Consider the following 25,231-nt stretch of genomic DNA (forward strand, 5'->3'; position numbering starts at 1 on the left):
AATGCATGAATATCGCTGATTTTTCAGCGATATTCATGCATTTCGCAGGATTTTTACCGCTTTTGAGATAAACCTTGATAACATCAAGGTATCTCAGCGGTAAAAATCCTCGGTGCTCGGCGATATTTTTTTCCCGCTAACCAAGCAATAGCGATAATTATCGCTATTGCTTGGTAATATGCCCCAGTGTTTCTACGGGAGAGATGTGTTTGAAAAAGGACCATGAAGTAGTGTGTTTTTGGATGATGTTTCATCGAGCGTGTGTTGTCTAGTAGCTGGTGTTTTCACACCGCTCTTATGTACAGCACTCTGAAACCATGATGGGTGGAGAATATGCTATATAACACAAGTAAATACATTTAGAAAATGGACAACACAGCGGAGAAGTAGTAATTGACAAGTGACCTTTTTGATTGTAGTTCCACAGCAGAGCCCCTTTAGCAAATTAAGCACTCAGTCGCAATTACTAATGTATTGATCACCAGCTGGGGAAGGGGGCTTCCTGAAGTTTGCTTCCCATTTCCTTAGTGCGGGTTGCTGCTCCTACTTTAGCCAACTTGACCTGGTGCTGGGGTAGACTGACCAGAGGTCCACACACTGAGCGGGTGGGTCCATGGAACGTGGGTGGGAGGACTCATCACAGTGTTTGCAGGATCCATATTGCCCAACTGATGATGTTGCTGTAATCCCATAGGTGTCCCATTCTGGCTGCTGCTCTCCCACTGGAAATTTGGTTACTAGTTCAGAATGTGGGTCCCGAAGCTACTAGTTGCTGGAGCACCAAAGGCTTAGTAGAAGGTGAGTGGCCTCACCCATCTTCATGTGGGAGCTAGCCCAGTGTGTAATTGACTCGACCCATCCCCGGGGTTGGGGGGGTTTATAATGCCTAGGAAGTTTGATGTGATCAGCTGGCAAAGAGTGGGCTTCTGCCTCGCACCCCCCCCATTGATCATATTCCTCACTCTTGTGGTCACCATGTTTGCTTCACTGATCAGCCTCTAGTAAAAGCTAGAGCAGTGTTTCCCATTCTGGGGTCTGTGACACATTCCCAGGGGGTCCTCAGGCAGCAGTTTTAAAAGCACTCCAAAATTGCTTGTAGGATTAGCAGTTTGGGCAACAATAACAGTGTCAAGATAACACCAGTGATAAGTGTACCTGCTGGAGAGAGATGCGAGTTTTGTCCCGTAGCAGGTTTGACTTATCTGATCTAACACGGAGCGTTAATATGCCTGCTGCAAAGAACGCGTACCATGCATTTTAAAAAACAGCATTTTATGTGCATAGGTCAGTGCATTACTTCTTTTGTCACAGAGATTATTTTGTTACTCTTCAGGTCATAAGAGACAATCATAATCTAGCACAGTGACCTATGAACTGTCATCAAAGAGCTGCTTACACACTGTATGGTACAAGTTAGTAACATGTTTTTTCCCAGTCTTTCATTATCCTGATGCTGCTAAAGGGGTTTATTTGAGTGGAAATACATTTTTATTGTTAAAGTCAATGCTACTCACTGTGTTAGGTTCTGAATTCTGAGTATGTGCTTTTCCAGACCAAGCACGCTTTGAAAATGCCTACCAGTATGAAAGACATGTGAATCCTACACCTTGTAGTCCCCTTTGCCGTATGTAACATTTTCTCTACACTGATTTACAAGTATGATTCATTGTCTCTATATGTGTGTGATGTAAGCTCTGACATCCTACAATGGTATGAGAGATGCTATAAAACAAATGAAATATATGTGACAGATGTGCTATGGAGAAATGAGAGGCACTGTTGAAGGGTGATAATAAGGGAATTATTGAAGAACCCCAACAAAGATTGTTGCATCCTGGTGCAGAGTAAGATCATCATTTACTATTATTTAAAAGCCAATACAATTGAATATCTAATGATAAATGTGTTGTAGAATGCTCCATTGTATCCAAAATTTTCTCGGAGGGAGAGCCTCCCTAACCCTCCTTTGTAGTGGTCAGCCTCACTCACTGCACTTGGTGTGAACTGTATGGGGACTGGTCTGAAAACATTTGCCCGGGCTGCTTTTGGTTTCCAAGAGCCTTGTACTGTGAAATAAAAGTAACCATTTAAAAGGTAATCACAGATATGGAGGGCCAACCTTCCCATTAAATTTTTAAATTTTTTGCAAACTCTTTCAATATAAAATATTAAAAGTAATTTGAGTATTTGTTTTGTGTGCACATGTGTTTATTTTTTTCGAATTACTTTTTTAATGTTTTTAAATTGTACAAATTGCTGGGGGGTCCCCGGCTTCTAGTGGTGAGTCAATGGGGGTCCTCAGGAGTCAAAAGTTGGGGAACCACTGAGCTAGAGCATGCAGAACTTCTCTATTTGGTCCTGGTCCCACAAGATGTCAGACATCTTGGGAGGAGGCTGACAGCTCTCCCTTAACAAGACAACACTACACTGAGCACAGCAGGAAGACTCTTGGCCTCTATGAAACGGGATCTTCCCGTTACTTAGAGAAGTGTTGAGGCATGGCGAAAGACACGGCTTACAATGTACTAATACCTTTATTGGGCGACCACTCCAACACACCTAAAACTCCTGCCCAACACTTTGAAGTATATAGTCCACTGAAGGCCTCTCAGCCCACCACCCATCTCACTCCTGCCCATCAATCAAAAAACATTAATTTAGTTCTAAGAATCAACATCGGATTGCGTTAATGTGAATCGTTGACGTGAGCCAACGACACTCGACAACACGTGTGATAGGTGCACCTGGTCAGAGCTGGTGATGGGTCCATAGTGATGGGCATGATCACCTAGCATGGGGTATACGGTTTCTGTGGATGCCCATAGGCTAGAGTTTGTGAACTGTAATATCACCCCCAAACAAGTTGGTCCCTTTGAACGCTCTGCATAAGTCAGTGCCCGAATGGGGGTTCCCGTATTTACAGAAATGGTCGCACTCTTCTTATTTAACAGCACGGTTTGGTCCAGGTAATAATAATAATCTATTTTCGACATTGGTCGCAGCCATAGAAGAGGTTTGGTCCAGGTGAAACCTGCATATGATGCAAATAGTGCAATCAAAAACCGACCTTTCTGAGTTTGTAAACTTTGGAACCGCCTAGAACACGGTATCACCAGTTTACAAGACATTACTTTGGGGACAATGGGCAAGAAGTGAGATGTAGAGAGAAACATCCCAAAAATGAGGAAGATAACTGCAACACTTTCTCTTTTAGATGGCAAAATGCTACCAGGAGGTCTGGCATGGAAAAGCACCAAGAAATGCTTAAAGATATGACAATACAGACAATGGGTGTCAAAAGTCACGGATCAATGCCTCCAACAGAAGAAAAACATTTCACACGAAAAAGCCCTCGGCATTTCTTGGGTGTCACGAAGATCGCCCAACCCAAGCGAGGAATGCTGCAAGTTGAGCACTCTGTAAATTATGGTTTAAAAAGAGAAACCGCCCACAAGTTTGTTTCTTTCTGCTGTTATGCATTTCTAAACATATTTTTTATTTTCCTGCGGCCTTCTCCAATGATGTTCTCAATTCTTGCATTTTGGTCAGGTCGAGTCCATTCTCTAGCGAGCAGGCACTCGGGTATTTATGTCCAAGAGGTCGTGAGATTCTGGCTTACATTTACCAGGTGTCGCACCGGCAGTCACGTGGCACGGCACAATGGCACCCTTGACCCAGGTTTCGTTATGGTCACTGAATAAACCTGGTAATCTTTGCGGCTGTGCGCACCATGAAAATGCTGCACAAAGCCTTAGTATATAACCTCATAAGGTCTTACATGTAATATTTATTCAGTATATAATATTGATAGATTGTCTCTGGCTCAAACAGGGCACAAGAAACATTTCTAAGTACATTCACAAGGGCATAGCTGGCCATTGCGCAGCAGGTGCAGTTGCACCAGCGTTAAGGGGTCCACTGCACCTCAATTATGTCTATCTTTGACTGTCCAACATGGAGGGAGTCTCATGTCCCTTCTTTGTATAAGGGCCTATGGCACCCTTTTTAGGCCACTGGGAAATTTGGCGCCAAAACCTACTTTAGGAATACCAGATACATGCACATTTTTCAGGGTACCAAATGGCTATGTCAGCGATTCCACTTTAGACTAGTTTTATGAAACTTTATCACATGTGGCTATACTGAAAATAATGTTAATTGGGAAAGGATTGGTTCCTTTGCGCACCTAGATTAGGCCACTTTATACTTTATACCCACATAATATCCAGTTGCAACCTTTGTCATTTACTTATAAAATAAAGGTAACAAAGTTTATTGTTTCTTTAGCCCTTGGGATTTATGTAAGTTTTCTTTAACCTTTTCGGAAAAGCTTTTTTACGTTATCATGCCATTGTTGAAGGGCAGCACTTAGTGGTGAAACACAAAATATAAACATGCATTAATATACATTTATATACAAAAAGTCAGTCGAAACACAATTAAAACATACATTGACAAACTGACATAATCATATATGTGACAAAAACGGTGTACTTCCTTTGACCTATTCTATATTTACATGTTTACACTAGGCAGATGATTCCTTTTTATATTGTGTTTAGTGTATCCTGCCTCTGTGTGTAGCCTTGGGGATACAAGTTTAAAACGTTATCAAGGAGAGAGTTATTGCTTTCTATAAAATCTCTCTCAGACTGTCTCAATTGTAAATGCGAGTATTCTTTCCCCAATGGCAATGATCGGTCAACGCGTTTCAAATCCCCCTCGATTCAGGGGTTCTCCTCAGGACCTGGACTTGGTCATATCTCTAATGATGTTGATTTTGAATCCTCATGAGTAAGATGTGACCACGGTGGATAGTTTTGAAAAAACGTATTTCTTTTGCATCATAAATGTATCATTTTCATCCTTTGTGCCCTTGTTGAAAGATGATACGGCGTTTCTGCTGCTGTCTCGTGGCTTTTCGGTTTTGAAGTCAATTTTACAAACGATTGAAGGCGTCCAACCTTCCAACGAGGGCACAAAGGATGAATATTATCCTTGTACAAATGCCGCCCAGAGGAGGGAAGCCCTGCCCCCAACGCAGTAGTCCACGAAAAAGGGGCGACTAGGATTGGTCAGCCCAGGGTAGGCCACGGTGGCTCCAATCCGGGGGCGAGCTCGCGAGCGGCGGGGGTTTAAATGAGGCACAGGGCCCGGGTTTGAGCATATAACCACCCCCCCCCCCCCGACAAAGGACGGAAGTGAATCCCACCCACCCACACCAAAAGGACACGGGCGTCGCAGCCACAAGGGTAGAGGTGAATCGGAAGAAACCCAGGAAAGATATACAAAAGAGAGAACAATTACTAGAGGTAGATGGAAGGCTCACACAGTGTCCCTGGGATGCCTCACGGCACGGGCACTGTGGGAGCTCAGGACGGCACACACCCATAGACAGAGTAGATGTGTTGCTCACACAGTGTCTTTGGGATGCTTCACGGCACGGGCACTGTGGGAGCTCAGGACGGCACACAGCCACAGACAGAGTAGATGTGATGCTCACACAGTGTCTTTGGGATGCTTCACGGCACGGGCACTGTGGGAGCTCAGTATGGCACACAGCCACAGACAGAGTAGATGTGATGCTCCCACAGGGCCCTTGGGGTGCCTCACGATGGGGGTACTGAGGCAGCGAAATGTCAGAACGCAGACTCTGGCAGAATAGATGAAATGCTCACACAGGGTCCTTGGGATGCCACACGGCAGGGCCCCAGAGGAGTAGGCGAGGGACCAACAAGAGGTCCAGGGTAAGCGGAACGGCATTTGAGGTCTGGGCAGGTCCTGACTGACACGGGAAACATGGTTTACAATACGGGGATTACATCGCCATACCATTACATCAGGGTTTATACAACGCAAGTCGTTACTACGACTTGCGCTGGATGGCGCTCTAGGACAAGGAATAGTATATTTACTATCCAACACCTTCCCTACTGTCCAGCTCCCTCAAACGCAAGTCGTTGTAACGACTGGCGTAGTAAAAACCGCGATGAAATGAACGGCAATGTAAATGTATGCATTGTAACGTCATACATTCGACGGACACCCACCAAATTCGTTAGCAAGATACAGCCTTGAACCGCAGACTCAAAGGTCTGACGATTGGGCCCCCCGCAAATAGACTGTCTGGGAGTGCATAACAACAAGGAATGTTCAAAGATAATAACAAAGACAATGAAAGTATGCAATAATATGGATGTTTATGAATGACCAAAGCATGTTGTCAGTGGTGTAATATAAAGGTAAAACGGACTCAGGTAAAGTTGAGGGAGGAGGACTCGCCTCCTGTCGGGGGTTGAGGCCTTGTTACCAGCGTGCCTCTGCGTCCGCACCCAGTGAACCTTTGAGCCTTTCAGAGGTGCTCCCGCTCTGCTGGGGAGACGGCTGATTGGCTATTGAACCGTCACCGACATTACGTGATAAGCATGATTGAGAATGTCTGGCTTGACTCTACAGGCCTCTTTAGTTGTAGCCCTGGAAGAGGGGGTACTGACCACAGTCCCCCATAGCTAGTGTTCTTCCCTTCCCCCTGAGGGCACGATGTCTGATTGTGCTGTTGGTTGGTTATGGATGACCAGTGCTCATAGGATAATATGGGCTTTGGTTTAGCCCATGCGGCCTGCACCCTTGAGACCAGAGTAGAGGCACCATTTCCTGCCTGGTGTAGAGAACCATCCAGCCTCTTCCCGTTAATGTATCCTTTCACACCCCTCGCAACCAGGCTTGGTTCGAGGGGATAAATAAAGGAGTGGTAATCGCTCGAGGTTTCTTGCCGATCGAAACTCTATGTGTGCGTGTTGTCTGTGCTGCTCAGCTACCACTGAAATGAAATTAGGTATTTATAAAGTGCACGGGTACTCACAGGGAGTGTCCCTAAAAAAATTGAAGCAGAAAAAGTCCCTCCCCGAAACCAGGAGTTATTGTTGGAACAGCCACGTTTTAAGTTGTTTCCAAAAAGGCAGCAGGTCCTAAGCCAGTCTAAGGTTTAAGGGTAATTCATTCCACAGACGAGCAGCTTGTACCTGAAATGACCTTCCTCCTATCCGAGATCTTGTGATCTTGGGAATCACCATGAGGGATTGTTGAGAGGATCTTACGACCCGTTGAGGCTGGTAACGTTGGATCCTATTCCTCAGGTAAACTGCGCCCATATCATGGAAGGCACGATAAGTGAGCACTAGTGCCTTAAACTGAACCCTCTTTCTCACCAGGTGCCAGTGCAGTGCCTTCAGGTGAGGTGACATACGTGTTCTGGTGTTTACCATAAGAATAGCTCTGGCTGCAGCTCTCTGTACAACCTGCAGACGATTGAGCAAATACTCTGGCAGCCCCAGATACAAGATGTTGACGTAATCCAGCCTAGATGTAATTAAGGCTTTCACAACGATCTCACGGGATTCCACCGGGAGGAGAGGAAGAACGTTTTTTACCATTCTTATCAAGCCGAAGCAAGTACCAGTGACCGCTTGAATTTGGGCCTTCATTGCTAGACTCGAGTTTAGCTTGACTTCCAAGTTTTTAACCATGCTGACTGGGGCCGAAGGAGGGGACATGTCGCCGGGCCACACGGGGTGCAGCCGAAAAACATGATTTCAGATTTTTCTGGATTACACTTAAGCTGGTTAAGTTGCAGCATTAAACATTTATTTATCTCCCTGTGGGCTAACCCATGTTTTAGCCGCATCTCTGAACTGGGAGCTACAGTCACACTCAGCCCTCATCCTGGTGTAATGCACCAACATAAATCGCTCCGGCTCTCTTAGTTATTTCCCTCGGAGATCTGCCCAGTATTAACACAACCCTAAATATGGTGTCTGGCCTGTAACGTCCCAGGCTCCGCCCAACATGCCGATCAGTTGGCGAGCCTCCTCAATTTGGTGTAGGAAGCCTGAGCAAACTCCTGTAAAGCTGCTCTCTGATCTGGTTGGCTGGCATTATACTGGTTTCATGTTGTCTCATCATTTGATTGGTCTTTCCTTCTTTCCAAAGGTTCCAGCTTAGCAGTAAATACATCTGTCTGACTTGGGTTGTTGAGCCAGAGGGTAATGCAATGTTCATCAGTACTGCAAAAAGGGTCTGAAGGGCTTCCCAGAGGGAGTGTGAGCTGCCCTGACATCCGTCAAAATGGTAAAATGGTAGCCTTCCACCTAAGCGACTCTTGAGTTGCCTTCAGCGCCGAGACACCCCAGGGTATTTGCGCGCTATACAAATCGGAAAAATAAATAAAATAAAATCTTCTAGTGCACCAGGCCTGGGTGGGTTTGTAAACACATCACCATATGGTCGTATGGTGAACTGTCCACTTCCCTCTCCATATACAGGAATATATAACCCAATGCGGATCTATGTTGATACAACGCATGTTATTACAACGCATGCTTTTACAACACATTTTTTACAACGCAAAAACTTTTACAACGCATGTATTTACAACGAATGTTTTTACAACGCAGGTACCTTTACAACGCATACCATTACAACGTAAGTATTGGTAAATATATATTAATTTTATAATCCTAAATTAATTTTAAAAAATATAATTTAATGTAATTTAATTTAAATTTAATTTTAATTTATTTTTACCCTGTACCCCTGTACCCCCAAAACCCAAAACTGACCCTGAACCCCAAAAATACCCCTTTACCCAAAAACTAAAAACGGACCCTGAACCCTAAAAATACCCCTTTACCCAAAAACTAAAAACTGACCCTGAACCCCAAAAATACCCCTTTACCCAAAAACTAAAAACTGACCCTGAACCCCAAAAATACCCCTTTACCCCAAAACTAAAAACTGACCCTGAACCCCAAAAATACCCCTTTACCCAAAAACTAAAAACTGACCCTGAACCCCAAAAATACCCCTTTACCCAAAAACTAAAAACTGACCCTGAACCCCAAAAATACCCCTTTACCCAAAAACTAAAAACTGACCCTGAACCCTAAAAATACCCCTTTACCCAAAAACTAAAAACTGACCCTGAACCCCAAAAATACCCCTTTACCCAAAACTAAAAACTGACCCTGAACCCCAAAAATACCCCTTTCCCCAAAAACTAAAAACTGACCCTGAACCCCAAAAATACCCCTTTACCCAAAAACTAAAAACTGACCCTGAACCCCAAAAATACCCCTTTACCCAAAAACCCAAAACTGACCCTGAACCCTAAAAATACCCCTTTACCCCAAACATATAACATTTAAAATATAATTATATACTTACCAATACTTACGTTGTAATGGTATGCGTTGTAAAGGTACCTGCGTTGTAAAAACATTCGTTGTAAATACATGCGTTGTAAAAGTTTTTGCGATGTAAAAGTTGCGTTGTAATGGTATGTCGTTGTAAAAGTTGCGTTGTAAGTGATGTTTCCCCCCAATGCTAATAAAATGCAATACTCTGATGGCAGTTTTCAGTAACAGGTGGCTTACACAACCAATCTTTTTAGTAAAGTTATGGACCAAAAGTTTCTAACTAACATATTTTGTTTTTCTATCAGTTTAAGAAAAATATTAAAACAGGTTATAAAATTTGCTGCCATATTGAAACAATTTACAATTAATTGTTTGACTAGCAATAGGCGACTCACCAATCGATTGACACACTCATAAGCTCTTTAAGCTACTCTCTGTTTCATAATTAGACACAACAACTAATGCACACACGAAGTGGTTATTCAGTTACTGTGTCGCACGGGCACTCTCAAAGTCAGTAACTCACACTAATTCATTAATTTAGCTGCATTAAGATATGAAATCAATTACACACCCCCACACGCTCAAATACTCAATTGCATATTCAGTCTCACTTGCTGGGTTACTCATGGAGTGAATCACAGACTCACTCATGCATGTGCGAGGGTACACATGCACACACACACAAACACTGAAATGATCACTCGTATATTGTTCAAGTGACCACGCCACTCCTGAATCTGAGCCAAGCTTCCCAGTAGCGCAATGAACATACCGTTGTGACAGCAGTGGTGTATCATTCCCTCACACTGAGAACATTTAAAAAAATGAGGAGCAGTGAACGCCACAAATGTGTGCCACATATCAATCAATCAAGTGTCTTGTAGAGTGCGACTACTCGCCCGTAAGGGTCTCAAGGCACTGGGGGTGGGAGGATCTCGCTCCCATCGCTGTGGTTTAGAAGCAGTTCTCGAAATTAGGACTTGTAAGATGCTGGCTGACACATGCTGCACGAAATACTGAACACATATACTCTATTATATTTGATGCAATATATTTTGAATCGGAGCCCTGAGGAAGTCCTGGATCGCTATCTGTACATGGGCTGAAACATACGGTAGATGTGTAAGGGAGGGTGCACTCCTATTTGTATTGAGTAAACTAAATGTGTATCTAATCAACAATGGTGCTACAGTGACACGCTTGCTGTCTGTACAAGCGTTTAGAATTAGGAGGAAAAATTGCTAACCGAGGTGGCAGTAAACACTGTGCACTGTTCACAGGATTCCTAAAGAACCCACATCAATAATTCAAACTTACTATCAAATAATAAATCGACTATAGCCAATATTACAATGCAAAGGAATTGTAATCGTTTATAACATCTTGTACTTAATTGTACATGCAAATCATATCTGGAAATATTCTGGTAATTTCACAATTGGATGTCACAAAACTCGAGAAAATGATAACATGTAATCATTGCATCATGAATAACAAATGAAATTTGAATACGAAATCCTTAAGAAAAGCCCGATGCATTTCGGGACTGGGGCGTCCCTTCGTCAGGGGAAACCTGTACAGAAAATCAACTATATTATAATGCAAAATAAACCTACTAACGGGCTCATGAAGACAACACGTGGGTGCCATGACATAAATGCATGAGGGTGCACAAATCCAAGAAGTACATCATAAAAAAACGTTGTTTTGTCTGCTGAAACGTGTACACCCGTGCGAAATAAACTATGTACCACGTGATGTGTCAGAAAAGACGGTGCACGATATCATAAGCAGGTGAACCCAGTGCACGTGTATAGTGCAGCAGAACAGAATACGTTTGAAGGTGTAGATGCAAGATGAAACATGTGAAAACATACCTGGCCGAACACACGATAAAAGTAATGAAAGAAGCTTTAAGAAAATAGAGTAGCCGGTGAGAAGAGGGAAAAGCAAACATAAGGGACAAGGGAATGCACATACAGAAAGACAATTACCTAGTTCAGGTGCTCATCTTAAGCGGGACAAAAATGCCCGTTTTGAAAAAGCCGAAAGCGAAAATATGCTAAAACAGAGAAAACACAAGACTAATGAGCCAAGAGACAAGGAAACCCAATGGGGTCCCCAGGGGGGGGGTGTAACGCGAGCAGCCTCCCCCTGGGGTCTTTCGCCCGGATGGAACAGACCGGGGCAGAGAGCGGCGCGAGAGCAGGGAACAGGTGCCCTGCCAACGTTCGGTGCTCCGTAGTTAGGAGCGTTTTAGATGTGAGGCGTTAGGAGGGAGGCGGGAGGTTCTTGTGGTCGGTCAAAATAGGGAGGTTTTTACTGAATTTTTGTAATGTGCTTTGGGCCATAGTTTGTCATGGCTCTCAAGCCTGAATTACTAGAGGCTTTGAAGGTTATTCAGGAGGCTGGTAGATGTAATGCCTGTAAGCGGTCTAGCTTACGCACGCACATGCATCCCTACAGGCGTGGCCTGCGGCGTGAAATAAAAGAAGGACGCGCGCTCGGGCACGTCACTTCCGACCAAGACACTGGTGTCAGTGTGTGTCCTTGCTTCTGCGCGTCCAGCCCCCGCGCAAGAGCGTGAGCCCAATCAGGCCATCTTTGGCCCACCAGCGTAGGACAGAACATTGGCGACGAGTGGAGGGGGCCCAACCCTCGCTCACACACCTGTGCCCCTTCGGAGCGTCCTGCTCCGTCCCGCGGTGCATACCGCGTGTCTGCCGCTGGGCGCACCCTGCCACTTTACGGCCGGCGTGCCTGTCTTTGCCTCTGCACCTGGACCACTACATCACCACTGGAATAGGGTGGAGGAACCACCTGGGCCACAGCATCACCCCTGGAGCAGGGTGAAGGAAGCGGCGCTGAAGGGCGCGAAGCCGGCCCGTCTTCCGCGGCTCCCTGCCGTTCCCCACGCATCTCGCGTGAGTCGCGGACCGACGCTACACCCCGCATTTGCTCACGCATTGCGCGTGAGACACAGAAAACGCCCGGGAAAGGCTCACACTTTGCATATGAGCTGTGGACTTCACTGGGTGACGTGCCCACTACGCCCTAGAGTGCCCTCTAACAGTGACCGGCGGCAGAGTAGCCTCCAGACCAGCTCGCTGCGTCCTCACGCCGCCTGGAACTGACGTCACCCGGGAAGGAACACGTCCTGCAGCGTGACTACCACGAGGCGTCCCTGAGGCCTATGGATATCGCGACGGAACCGAGGTGAGGTACACAGCTGCCATGTGGTCTTTCAGAGCCAGTGCAGGAAAGGGAAATAGTCAGGGGGGACCCACAGACACCACCCAGTCATACCGTCGCCATGGGGGACGAAGACGCGCCTGTGCCAACCATCAACATCCCATTCCAACATGCCGCCACAGGGGTGCTACCACCGTTCAGCGAAGCGGTAGACCCGCCTACGGCCTCCCCCAGATGGAAGATATGGCTTGAAAGGTTGGAAAATTACTTTGTCGTGACAAGGGAGACAGACAAAGCTGTGAAACGGTCACTTTTGCTACACAACGCGGGCGATGAAATATTTAAACTGTTCAAGCACCTGCCCAACACGGGGCCAGCGGACGATTATGACGCAGTGGTCGCTGCTCTGAACGGCCATTTTGACCCCCAACTGAATGTAGACTTTGAGGTCTTCAAATTGGGACAAGCACGTCAGAGGGAAGGTGAGACGATGGACCAGTTCCATGCCCGCGTCAGGGAGCTGGCTAGCTCCATCGACGAAGACCAACCAAAAGCCATAAGACGGCAGATCATCCAAGGATGCCGAGACAAGACGCTGAGAGGGGCGATCCTATGCAAACCGGGCATATCGCTGGAAGACATCTTAATCCTCGCGAGATCTCACGAACTCTCAAGCGTCAGAGCCACCGCCATGGAACAGGCACTACACCAGCCACAAGTCAAGACAGAGACCATTAAAGTGGAACGGGCGGATGCAGTACGGTCCCAACCACGGGGACCACCGCAAAAGGAATATCGGAGGGATCCACCCCGAGCGCGATGTGGATATTGTGGGCATGAGCCCCACGCGGCCAAGGACTGCCCGGCCCAGGGGAAAACATGCGCAAACTGTGGAATACCAAACCATTTTGCATCGGTGTGCCGCAAAAGAAACACGTCAAAGACATTCAGAAAATCACGGACGCCCACAAAAGCCGTCCGCCAACTGTCACTGAACGACACACCACCAGCAAGAGCAGAGAAACACCTGCCCACAGTGTACGACGACTCGGAGTCGGAGGATGAGGAGGCATACATCGTCTCATTCGCACGAGAGCTTAAACAATGACGACGGCCACAGCCCACGTGCATCGTACAGATGGCGGGAAATGAGGTCAAGGCCATAATTGATACTGGCGCCACCGTCAACGTGATGGGCCTGCAACAGTTCAACAAACTACGCCCACCGCCTGAGGTAATGCCATCTAAGACGAGAATATTTGCCTACGGAGCGGACACCCCATTACCACTCAAAGGGAAAATAACAATACCAATCCAGGCTGATGAGTCACAGGTAATGGCAACGATCCTCATCATCAACCGGGAGGCCGATACATTGATAAGCAGTCACACAGCAGAAGATTTGAAACTCATAGCTTTTGCTAATCGAATAAGGGCGCATCAAGTGGATGAACTGTTGGCACGCTTCCCAAACTATTCAAAGGCCTGAGCTGCATCAAATGTGAGCCCGTCAAGCTGCATATTGATAGATTAGTCACTCCCACCGCCTTGCGCCACCGTCGGATACCTTTTCACCTACGCCCACTGGTGGAGAAGGAACTGGAAAAACTAGAAACCCTGGGCATCGAGAAGGTCACGGGGCCCACCCCATGGGTGTCACCCATGGTCATTGTAGAGAAGCCCAAGCAACCAGGCGCTATCCGTTTGTGCGTCCACATGCGGCTACTGAACACCGCGATCCGAAGAGAGAGACATCTGACCCCTACCATGGATGACATCGTCGCTGATGTAAATGGGTCGAAGTGGTTCTCGAAGATAGACCTAAACGCCGGATACCATCAGTTGCCCCTAGCGGAGGAAAGTCGCTTTATTACCAGCTTTAGCACCCACTTGGGGCTCCGACGTTACAAACGGCTGAACTTCGGCATTTCATCAGCGGCGGAGGTGTTCCAGAACACCATCCAGGAACTCCTCTCAGGACTACCGGGAGTCATAAATGTCAGCGATGACATACTGATACACTCGGCCACCGCATTGGAGCACCACAAACACCTGAGGGATGTCCTAAAGAGACTAAGTACCCACGGAGCAACACTCCACAAAGAAAAATGTCAGTTATTTCAGCCCTCAATAGAATTCTTTGGTTATGTCTTCAACCAGGAGGGCATCCAGATTGACCCAAGGAAATCTAAGGCCACCAACGACGCTCTAGCGCCGAAGTCCCCGACAGAAGTGAGAAGTTTCCTCAGTATGGCCACTTACTGTGGCCGATTCATACCGGGCCTGGCCACCTGGAGCGAGCCGCTACGTGCGCTGACCAAGACAGATGTCCCATGGCAGTGGGGCTCGAGAGAAGATGAAGCATTCCAGGGGATCAAGGATGCGCTCCTGGAGAAGGCCACACTTTCCTACTTCGACCCCACGAAGCGTACGGAGTCGATCGTGGATGCCAGCCCGGTGGGTCTCGGCGCTGTCCTGACACAAGAACACAAACCCGGCCAGTGGACGGCATTAGCTTTTGCCAGTAAGGCCTTAACCCCGACGGAGGCCAGGTATGCCCAGATCGAGAGGGAGGCTCTCGCTATCAAGTGGGCCTGCGGCCATTTCCACTTATACCTACAAGGCCACCCATTTGTAATGGTCACTGATCACCAACCACTAGTGTCCCTTTTCAAGGGAACTGCCCCCCATCCGCCACCTCGCATTGAACGATGGGTGATACAACTACAATTGTACAAGATGGAAGTCCCCTACCGCCCAGGGGCCAAAAATCCCGCGGACTACTTGTCACGCCATCCCTCACAACAAGAACCTGAACCAGCGCAGGACGACTGTGAGGAGTATGCTCAGTGGGTGGCCCTCACCTCATGCCCGAACAGTATGAAAATAGAAGACATAAAGGAAGCAGCGGCCTCCGACAACGTATACCGGAGAACGCTTCAAGCAGTCCAAGATGGATCGTGGGCTGAATATCTACGCCCACCCACCTCCTGGGCCATGGAAGACAAAGAAGCACTCACAAAATTTTGGCGAATACGGCACGAGTTGAGTGCCACGGACAACGAAGTATTACTGAGAGGGTCGCGGTTGGTCATACCCCAAAGCCTGAGACACCGGGCGGTACAACTTGCCCATGGAGGGCACCAAGGCACGACGAAGATGAAGGCGTGCATGAGGGAGAAGGTATGGTTTCCGGATCTGGAAATCAGGGTGGAGGAATATGTGAAAAGGTGCATGGCCTGCCAGTTGACGAGCGACCCGGAGAGACCCGTGCCAATAATTACGGAAGACGCCTGTACATCTCCCTGGACCAAGGTTAGCATAGATTTTGGAAGCTTCCCGGGAGAAGGACATACACTAGTAGCCATTGACTCATACTCCAAGTACCCATTAGTGGAAAGGGTTGTCTCAACTGCGTTTGCTCATGTAGGACCGGCGTTGGAAAAGATCTTCTCCATGTTCGGCTACCCTTCGGAGATACTGAGCGACAACGGGCCGCCTTTGCAAGGGGCGGAATTTGCCACGTTCCTCAAGACAAGAGGGATTCAACACCGCCGTATTACACCTCAGTGGCCACAGGCAAACGGAGACGTGGAGAGGTTTATGCGGACCCTTAATAAAGTATTCCGAATTGCCTTAGTAGAACAAGCCGACCCGGAGCAAAGACTACACGAATTCCTGAGGGAGTATCGGGGCACTCCCCACTGCGCAACACAAAGGAGCCCATGGACCCTCATGTTCCAAGGACCACGGAGAGATCTCCTCCCCACTGCCCCGGGCTGGACACCACCCCCGGCCGACACAGAAGAAGCCCAGACACGGAGACGACAAGGGAACCATTGTATCAGCATGCACAGGAGAGCCCATCCAAGGAGCTTAAGCCTGGGGACCCGAGTGATCATCCGGAACAGACGTCCCGGAGGGAAGTTCCAAACCCGCTATGAACCGGGCACGTGGACAGTAACATCAACAAAAGGCACCATGGTCACGGCCAAGAAAGGAGAAGAGGAAGTATCACGAATGACCTCGTGGTTCAAGGCCCTCCCGCCGTAGTTCAGACAGCGATCGGAGGCAGCAGGAGAGGATAGCCAATCAAACGGGGCGGCGACTTCTAGTGAAGAAAACACCAAGCCCCCAGAATGTCAAGCGGAAGAGCATGGATCCACAGCAGTGTCCCAAGCACCGGCGGCTACAACCAGAGACACTCATCAGAATATTGAAGGTGGCAGGGGCAACTCCCGGAGATACAATCTGAGGCCCAACCCACCACCGAGCCAGAAACTGAAAGACTATGCCTGCCTGCTGAGACCCTGAGTCTGTCAACAAGGGACACGCAAGTACCCAGGCATTTTGTTTAACATGTTATAAGACTGAGTCTGTTTTTCTCATCTGTTGAAAAAAAAAGAAAAACAAATTGTATAGTTGGATAGGGATGTAATGCCTGTAAGCGGTCTAGCTTACGCTGCATCGGCAGGCCAGGCGTGGCCTGCGGCGTGAAATAAAAGAAGAACGCGCGCTCAGGCACGTCACTTCCGACCAAGACACTGGTGTCGGTGTGTCCTTGCTGCTGCGCGTGCAGCCCCCGCGCAAGAGCGCGAGCCCAATCAGGCCATCTTTGGCTCACCAGCGTAGGACAGAACAGTAGAGAGGACCTGCTGGCCCCAGGAGCACGAATGGTAATGGAAGCCCCTCAGAAGCAGCCTAAGCGTCTGGCTGCCAGAGGAGTGCAGCGCGCTGTAGAGGCTTGCTTACCTCAGCATGCAGCGAGAGAGGTCGTGGGTCAGTGCGTTTACAGCGGAGCCGGCCGCATAGTGTTGGTGCTGGCACTGGTGTGGTGCGACAGGCTATGAGGAAGAGGGCGCATTCCTTATCCCCTACTGAGCAGGTGAGAGCTACTTCGCAGGCCTCTCAAGCCCCTGGTGAGTTTTCTATGGTGAAGGGCAACGGTGGGCCTTTGAGGGACGGTAGGAGTGTCCCGCTCCTGTGCACGGCGTCGTCCGTTCAGTACAGGCTCCGTGGCGGGAGGGGCCGGGGGCCTGACAGGGACATTAAGTTAGTGGTGGAGGATGCTAATGGTGCGCAGGCTATAGAATTGCGCCAATTGTCAGAAAGGTATTTATAACCCAAAGGAGTTAGGTCCTTTTTGGACGTGGAAAGGGCTGGACCATTTATAAATGTAAAAAACATAAAATACCTAGACCACTCTTTTTTTAAACACAAGAACAATTAATGAAGGTCAAGAATACTCTTTATTGAATTCTGACCAGGTACATATATTTTATACCCTTGACTTCTTTTTTTACTTTCAAAGTTTTTTACATATACATTCAATTTCAATTTTCAATTTCAAATCTTTATTCGGCACTTAGAAAGACACCATAAAAGTACATAGACAATTACACATTTTTAAAAAAAAAAATACTTAAAAAAATATTTAAAAAGATTAAAAAGGCTAAAATTCATTACGTTAAAAAAGGGGGGTTTCCTAAATAAGTCTCTGTTTATGGGGCATTGCAATCGGTTGATTCTCTTGAGTTCCAGAACCTCATTGCCACCTTAATGAAGCTTACTGTACAGAACAATGTATGAGCATCTGGGGATTCCTGCAGAAACTTTAGGGCCACTTTTGCTTGTCTAAATTTAGCTTCTTTCAGGATCCCCACTAAAAATTTGCATCTGGGAACAGAGTAAAAGGGACATAGCAATACAAAGTAAAGGGTATCCTGCGGAGACCTACAGTCGCAGCCGCAGGTACCCTTCGCCTCCAATGTTAAGGTAAATCCAGAGGGGGCAGAGAGTAGATGGTGTAACATGTTGAGTCTGAACCGAGTCATATAAAATCTATCCTGTGCGTTGTGCATCAAGGCGAGGTATGGTTCCATTCCATGTGTCTTTTTCAATGAGCAATAGGATAAAACAGTAGGTTTGCACTTTTCAGCATCGGCTCTGTTCGTAAGTGTCCATTCGGTAAAAAGATTTTTGACCATTGTTTTATTTTGAGTGTTTACAGATTCCGGTGCAGTCTAAAAGTTTTTGCAGCCAATTGCCTCAAAAGAGTCTTTTACATATTTCAACCATGGAATGTGTCCCCCTCTGTCGCGGTTCAGGCAGTCTTTGAGAATTTGCCTGGTGAGGCCCGCTTCTGAGTTAGTCCAGATTTTAATCCAGGTCAAAAGCGGTCTGATTTTAATTCGATCTTCAATATAGGGCTCCCCCAGTTCTTCATGTATGATATAGGATGGAGTACTCTGCGGCACTTTCAAAATTCTTTTGAGAAACTTATTTTCCTCCACCTGGATCTGCTGCAAATGTTTGTTTGTGAAACCCCACACTTATGATCCATGGGCTACTTTGGCGCAACAAATTGATCTTTACAAAGTTAACACTTGCTCGGGGGCCATCTGCCAAGTCTTCTCCCATAGCCCATTATGGCCCCTGAGGACGCCACCAATTTCGCTGCATGTTTTTCCATCATGGGTTTAAAATTTAAATGTTCATCGAACAACACACCTAGATACAAGAAAGTCTTGACCTGGCCTATTTTGTGTGACCCAATCTTATATGTGAAATTCCTTTTTTCTCTGCCTCCCGCTATCATGACATAGGATTTTTCCAAGTTGGCTGATAGATCAAGTTTAGCCATAAAATTGACAAATCCATCAATCAGCTTCTGGAGCCCCAACGGTGTTCTAGCTAGCAGCACCGCGTCGTCCGCATAGAGCAATACCGGCACCGCTCGATGACCTATTTGGGGGAAACCCACGCACAATTTGGATAGTTCTTTGTCCAAATTGTTAATATATACAGAAAACAAAAAAGGCGCTAAAATACAGCCCTGCCTCACGCCACTCGTGCATAAAAATTGTTCTGTCTTACTTCCCTCTTGGTTGTATCGGACCGTTGCAGAGGTGTTCCAATGTAGGGCCTTAAAATGGTCAACTAGCTTTTGTTCCACTCCTAAGTTTGTCATCAGAGCCCATAGTTTTTCTCTGTTTACACGGTCGAAGGCCGCAGAGAGGTCCATAAACCCCATGTATATGACCCCCTTGATGACAATAATATACTTAGCTGTCAAGAGGTATAGATTCAGGCATTGGTCAGTGGTAGATCTGCCCTCCCTGAACCCGTATTGAATGTCTGTGAAGATTTGGTTATCATCCGCCCATTCCTGTAGTCGGTTTAAAATAGCACGGCCCAGCACCTTAGCCGTCACATCGATTAAGGATATAGGGCGGTAACATTGTAGGTCATCCTGATTCCCTTTTTTGTAAATTGGGACAATAGTTGCCGTTGACCAGGAACGAGGCAGTCCTGCCACAACTGCCTCATTCACCCTCGTGAGTATTGGAGCCCACAGCTCTATGTTGCTCAAATAGAGATCAGGGGGTATGCCATCAGGACCAGGTGCTTTATTTTTACTTAGTCCTGAGATTGCCAGTTCCGCTTCTGACAGGGAAAAGTCTAGTCGCGTGGTCGGGTTTGGCCTTAGGCCTTCATCATGAGTTAATTGCTCTGTATAATTGTAAAGACTCTGGAAGTGGGTGTACCATTGCTCTGGTAAAATGGTGTTTGTTAATTTGGGCCCGCCGGGATCCTGGAAACACGGTGTATTTATGACTTTCCAAAACCCTGACATATCTCCCCTTTCTGCAGCCTCCCTTAAGTCCTCCCACGCTTGTGCTTGTAAGATTTTTTCGCGGGATTTCAGGGCCTTTTTATATTCTGATCTAGAGTGGGCTGTTTTAGATTTGTCGCAACTTGAGGCTAAGCTTGAGATTTTTGTGTGCCTTAGTGCAGTCTTGGTCAAACCAGCGCGGTGTAAGTACTGTTTTGCTGCCTTTGGAGGTCTTTAATAGACCGTCTACATGACGTGCTATTTCCTCGAATGCACTAACCACCATTGCTCCCTCCATACTGGGATCGAGGCATATATTTATTGCATTTTGCCCTGCTGTTATTAGGCTTCTATAAAATGTGTCTCCATCTGTCCTGGCCCACTTAATCCTCCACCCCTGATCCACTGCCTTTTCTATAGTGTCTGTTCTGTATGATCGTTTCTTGCAATTTATACCTTTTAATACCAAGACCAGAGGTTTGTGATCACTGAATATACTTATTTCAATTGTCATGCTGCAGGTACTTCTTTGTAGTGTGGGCGAAACCATGACAAAGTCAATATAAGAGTGGCAGCCTCTGCCCTTAAATGTTGGATTAGGATCTCCATTAATGCCTAACTCTATCAGGTCCATAGTATGGACCAGATTGTGCCTTTTTGTTATCTTCTCTAGTTCCCACCCCTCTGTAGTGTGTGCAAAATGTGGGCCTTTTAAGACAGTGCACCGCTACCAGTCCTTGTTCAATGGTCTCAAGTTCTCACAGAGGTGACAGTTAAAATCCCCCGTGAGTATAATGCTGGGAAAGCTTGTTGTCTTATTTGACGGTATCTGCCCATCTAGACGGGAATCCAGTTCTTTTGTTACGTTTCCTCTTCCCATCAGGCCCACCGCATTATACCAGTTTATCAATAGGAAATTGGTCCCTTTAGAGCGGTACCCTATCGCTTGCATATTTTGTGAGTCCCAGTTATTGTTAAACCAGGTCCCTTGAATGAGGAGGTCTACATATATTATGAGTCCTCCGATCGCTCTCCCTGATGACGATCTTACAGCGGGGACAGAGAAACATTTAAACCCCTCCATACTGTACTGATTAGGGTCGACCGCCCAAGTATCTTGCAGGCATATAATTTGGAAATTATTTATATACTTCCGCCATTCCTGGGAGCCATGTTTGGCCGCCAGGCCTGCAATGTTCCACGATATAATTCTGAGGCTATCCTGAGTGTCTGACATTGTAGATCCTTTCAGTTCCCTTATTGAACAAGTTTTCTTGTCTTCCCCCGCTGGTGTGGTGTTAGTGTAGGGTGCAAGTGTGATTTCCGTATTCCTCCTTACTTGTTTGGCTGTCACCATTTGATCCATATGCTTTGTCCCTCCTTTTTGTTCTCGGGCATTCCTTATGTCATCCCTCCTGCTGCCACTTTCTTCTAAGGTGATGAGTGTGGGGTTTCCCATCCCTGAGGGCCCTTCCCCAAATAATCTCATGTCCAGTTGTGAGATACTAATTTCCTCGTGTGCAAGTCAGTCCACCTCGTCCAGTACACAGAACCTGTTCCAATGAGCGTACTGGGATATGAAAGGATCATAGACGGGTGTGCCCTGCCAGGGTGTTTGCCATTGGTGAAATCTGTGCTGGGGTTCTAGGTGGTGGACCCTACTCACAGGAGCCCTATTTATCTGCATGGGTCTTTGGGGTGTGAACGGATAGAAATATGATAAGTGTAGCGGGCAGATTTGTGTGTTTGTTCTGCTAGGGGGTGCATTACATATATAGTTCACTGCATCAGTGTCTCTAAAATTAATTGTTATAATGTCCCCTGCTATCGTTTTTATTCCTCTCCCTATCCACTCCCCTCTTCTGACCGCAAGTATTCCGCCGGAGATGTTTGGGGGTTAAGGTCTATTCGCCCTTAACCTTTGCACACATTTATTTTTTAGCTCAAAGTGTGTTTCTCTTTTCCCCTCTTTCAGGGGGGAACTCCTGTTAGTACAACAACGAAAGGCAACGCTTCCGGTGGGAGGTTAATTGTGTGGAAGCGAGCCAATCTTGTTTTTTCGGGTGGGTCGTTGGGCAGAGAGTTTTTTGTGGTGGTGCTCTCCTTTGAGTTATGGCCCATTTTATCATTTGGAACTGAGAGATTTCCCTTTACTTGCTTTGTTTGTGCTTGTGGGGGGGGATAGTAGTGCTAGGGTTCGGGGTATAGGGGCTTTATTATTTGTTGGGGTATTAGTTTGATTGCCTTTCTTTAATTTATTTATAGGGTGATTATTAGCTGGTACTGCCTTATCCTTAAGTGTGTTATTAGTGGTTCCCCCTTCTTTCCCCGCCTTGACCTGTATACCGTCATGTCCCACCTGCCTAGAGATTCCTACCCCCTTATTATTTATTATAGATGTTAATCTGTCAATCTTTGACATACAGGGTTTAATGTGGGAAATGATTGTTTCTTCTAGGTCTGCCTATAAATCTGCTACCATGTTTGCCACCCAGCAAGTTATTCCTGGTGTAGAATTAGTTATTGGTGCCACTAGATTATGGTTCGTCGCATGACTTCTCCCCTTCTTTTTGTTACATACACGAGCTTCTTTGGCCCTTTTTGGATCTAGATTACTTGCGCTTGCCTTTTCTATGACAGGCGCGGGACTTGGGTTTATCTGGGTGTTCTCAGTGCCTCTGACAATAGGGGCCTGTGCACACGGTAGCTCCCCGTAGGAGGAGGTAAAACAAAAGCTTATGTCCGGGGCGTCTATTGCATCTATTGTAACCACTGAGAGGTCATCTCCTACATCTTGGGTAATTATGGTCGGTGGTAAAGAGAGCCTCCTTTCTGTGTTGACTATTGCTGTGGTTACTACCCCTATCGTATGTTTTAACATATTGTCTATCGCTGTTAGTGTGGGTAGTGGCTGGGGTGTGTCAACCTTCTGTTTGTTGTTAGATAGTAGTGTGGGCATCCTGGTAGTTTTGGTCACCTTCCTCATACTTCTCGGGTCTGAACTTGGCAGTTTTTTGCGAGTTATCTCCCCCCTGACAAATTTCACTTCCTGGATTACAAGGGTGATTAGCCACTCAGTGCCAATGTGCGAAACTCAAGGTGCAAAAATCATGAGGGCTTAATAGTGCCTTATAGTGTGAAGTTTGTCCGGATGGCAGTGGCTCAGAGGTAAAGAGTTAGGAGGGTGGCCCAGCCCAGCCTCCTCTGGCCTCTGAGGGCCGTAGAGGGCCCGCCCTTTACCTGGCGCCCGCCCGCGCGCGTCCCGCGACGCGGAGTGAGCATCCTGGTTAAGTAGCGCCTCCGGGCGCGCTGTGGCAGGAAGCAGGAAGTGGCCGCAAGGCTCCCTGGGAGCTGTAGTCTCCAGCCACGAGGTGGTATGATGCGGTAGCGGCGAGACAACAGCGTTTGGGCCCCAGGAACGAGCGAGCGTCTGGCCAGCAGGTGAGGTGTCCTGTCACTGGTGTTGCCGGTTAGACCCCGCTCCACAGAGGGAGCGCCCTGGTTAAGTAGCGCCTCCGGGCGCGCTGTGGCAGGAAGCAGGAAGTGGCCGCAAGGCTCCCTGGGAGCTGTAGTCTTCAGCCGCGAGGTGGTATGATGCGGTAGCGGCGAGACAACAGCGTTTGGGCCCCAGGAACGAGCGAGCGTCTGGCCAGCAGGTGAGGTGTCCTGTCACTGGTGTTGCCGGTTAGCCCCCGCTCCACCGAGGGAGCGTCCTGGTTAAATAGCGCCTCCGGGCGCGCTGTGTTAGGAAGCAGGAAGTGGCCGCAAGGCTCCCTGGGAGCTGTAGTCTCCAGCCGCGAGGTGGTATGATGCGGTAGCGGCGAGACAACAGCATTTGGGCCCCAGGAATGAGCAAGCGTATGGCCAGCAGGTGAGGTGTCCTGTCACTGGTGCTGCCGGTTAGCCCCCGCTCCACCGAGGGAGAGTCCTGGTTAAGTAGCGCCTCCGGGCGTGCTGTGGCAGGAAGCAGTAGGTGTCTGCAAGGCTCCCTGGGAGCTGTAGTCTCCAGCCGCGAGGTGGTATGATGCGGTAGCGGCGAGACAACAGCGTTTGGGCCCCAGGAACGAGCGAGCGTCTGGCCAGCAGGTGAGGTGTCCTGTCACTGGTGTTGCCGGTTAGCCCCTGCTCCACCGAGGGAGCGTCCTGGTTAAGTAGCGCCTCCGGGCGCGCTGTGGCAGGAAGCAGCTTTACATATACATTCATTAGCAAAGATAGGACAAACTGTACATATATTTACAATACTATACAAACCAATTTATAAACAAAACATATCACAATGTATCTACACAAACTAAAAAAAAAACTAAAAAACATCATCACAACAAAAAACACGTTAAATTGATGTGTACTTAATCTCAATAAATGGGAGACAAAATCAAAAGGTGGAAAAGAAAGGCAAGGAGGAAGGAGAGCGTAAGGAATAGAGTCAAATTAATGATGCTATTTCATGGTGTTAAAGCTAACAAATAGTTCTTGAGAGTCAATTATTCTTTCAAATGTACCTCCAAGTATGCCTGTGCCTCCAAATATTGTCAGAAAGGGGCACTCTTTCGAGCAGCCAGGATGGCGCACCTGCGCATGTTGTGTCACATTTGACTCCTGCACTGGTTAGTTATTCTAGTGACAGTGAGGATGACACTAGTTTCATTCACTTGTCACCTTCTTCCCTCCAACCCACAATGGAAGGTGTCGTTTTCAATAAGGCTTTGGTTTCCAAACATGGCTTCAGTGTGGGCCACAGGTCCAACTGTATAGATAGGCACAGCAGGTCTGGTGGATAGGTACCACAGGTATTTGGTGTGGGGGGACATAGGAATACAGATGGTGATTTGGAGCTTGATTTAGACTTAGGGGAGGCAGGTGGCTCCCAACATGTAAGGCGAACGGATTTTGGGCGCCAGCCAGTGGTTAATGACATGGCGCCAAGCCGTTTCAATATGGAATATATATTTCTACGAGCCCGTTCCCCCCCAAGACTGTATCAACCACCTTTGCTCATGGTGGGAGTGAGGCAGAAGGGCAATTTATTTTTATTTTTATTTATGGAGCTTATAGAGCGCGCAGCTACCTCCGAAGGAGGTGTCCCGGCGCTAAGATTACATGACTGTCCCCATGAGGAGTAACCAAGATCATATCTCACAGAGAAAAAGGGAAACGGTGAGGAGTTGACAGTTCCAAGTCCTACCGCCTAGTGAACAGCCAGGTCTTGAGTTTGCGGCGAAAGGCT

General features: G+C 47.3%; 1 pseudogene; it reads left to right on the forward strand.

The window, feature by feature from the left end:
- The first annotated feature begins 12,510 nt into the window (after positions 1-12,510).
- Positions 12,511-13,878, forward strand: LOC147724782 (uncharacterized; annotated as a pseudogene).
- Positions 13,879-25,231: the final 11,353 nt, after the last annotated feature.

The sequence above is a fragment of the Lissotriton vulgaris genome, chromosome 4_1 (genome assembly GCF_964263255.1).
Source record: "Lissotriton vulgaris chromosome 4_1, aLisVul1.2, whole genome shotgun sequence".
NCBI lineage: Eukaryota > Metazoa > Chordata > Amphibia > Caudata > Salamandridae > Lissotriton > Lissotriton vulgaris.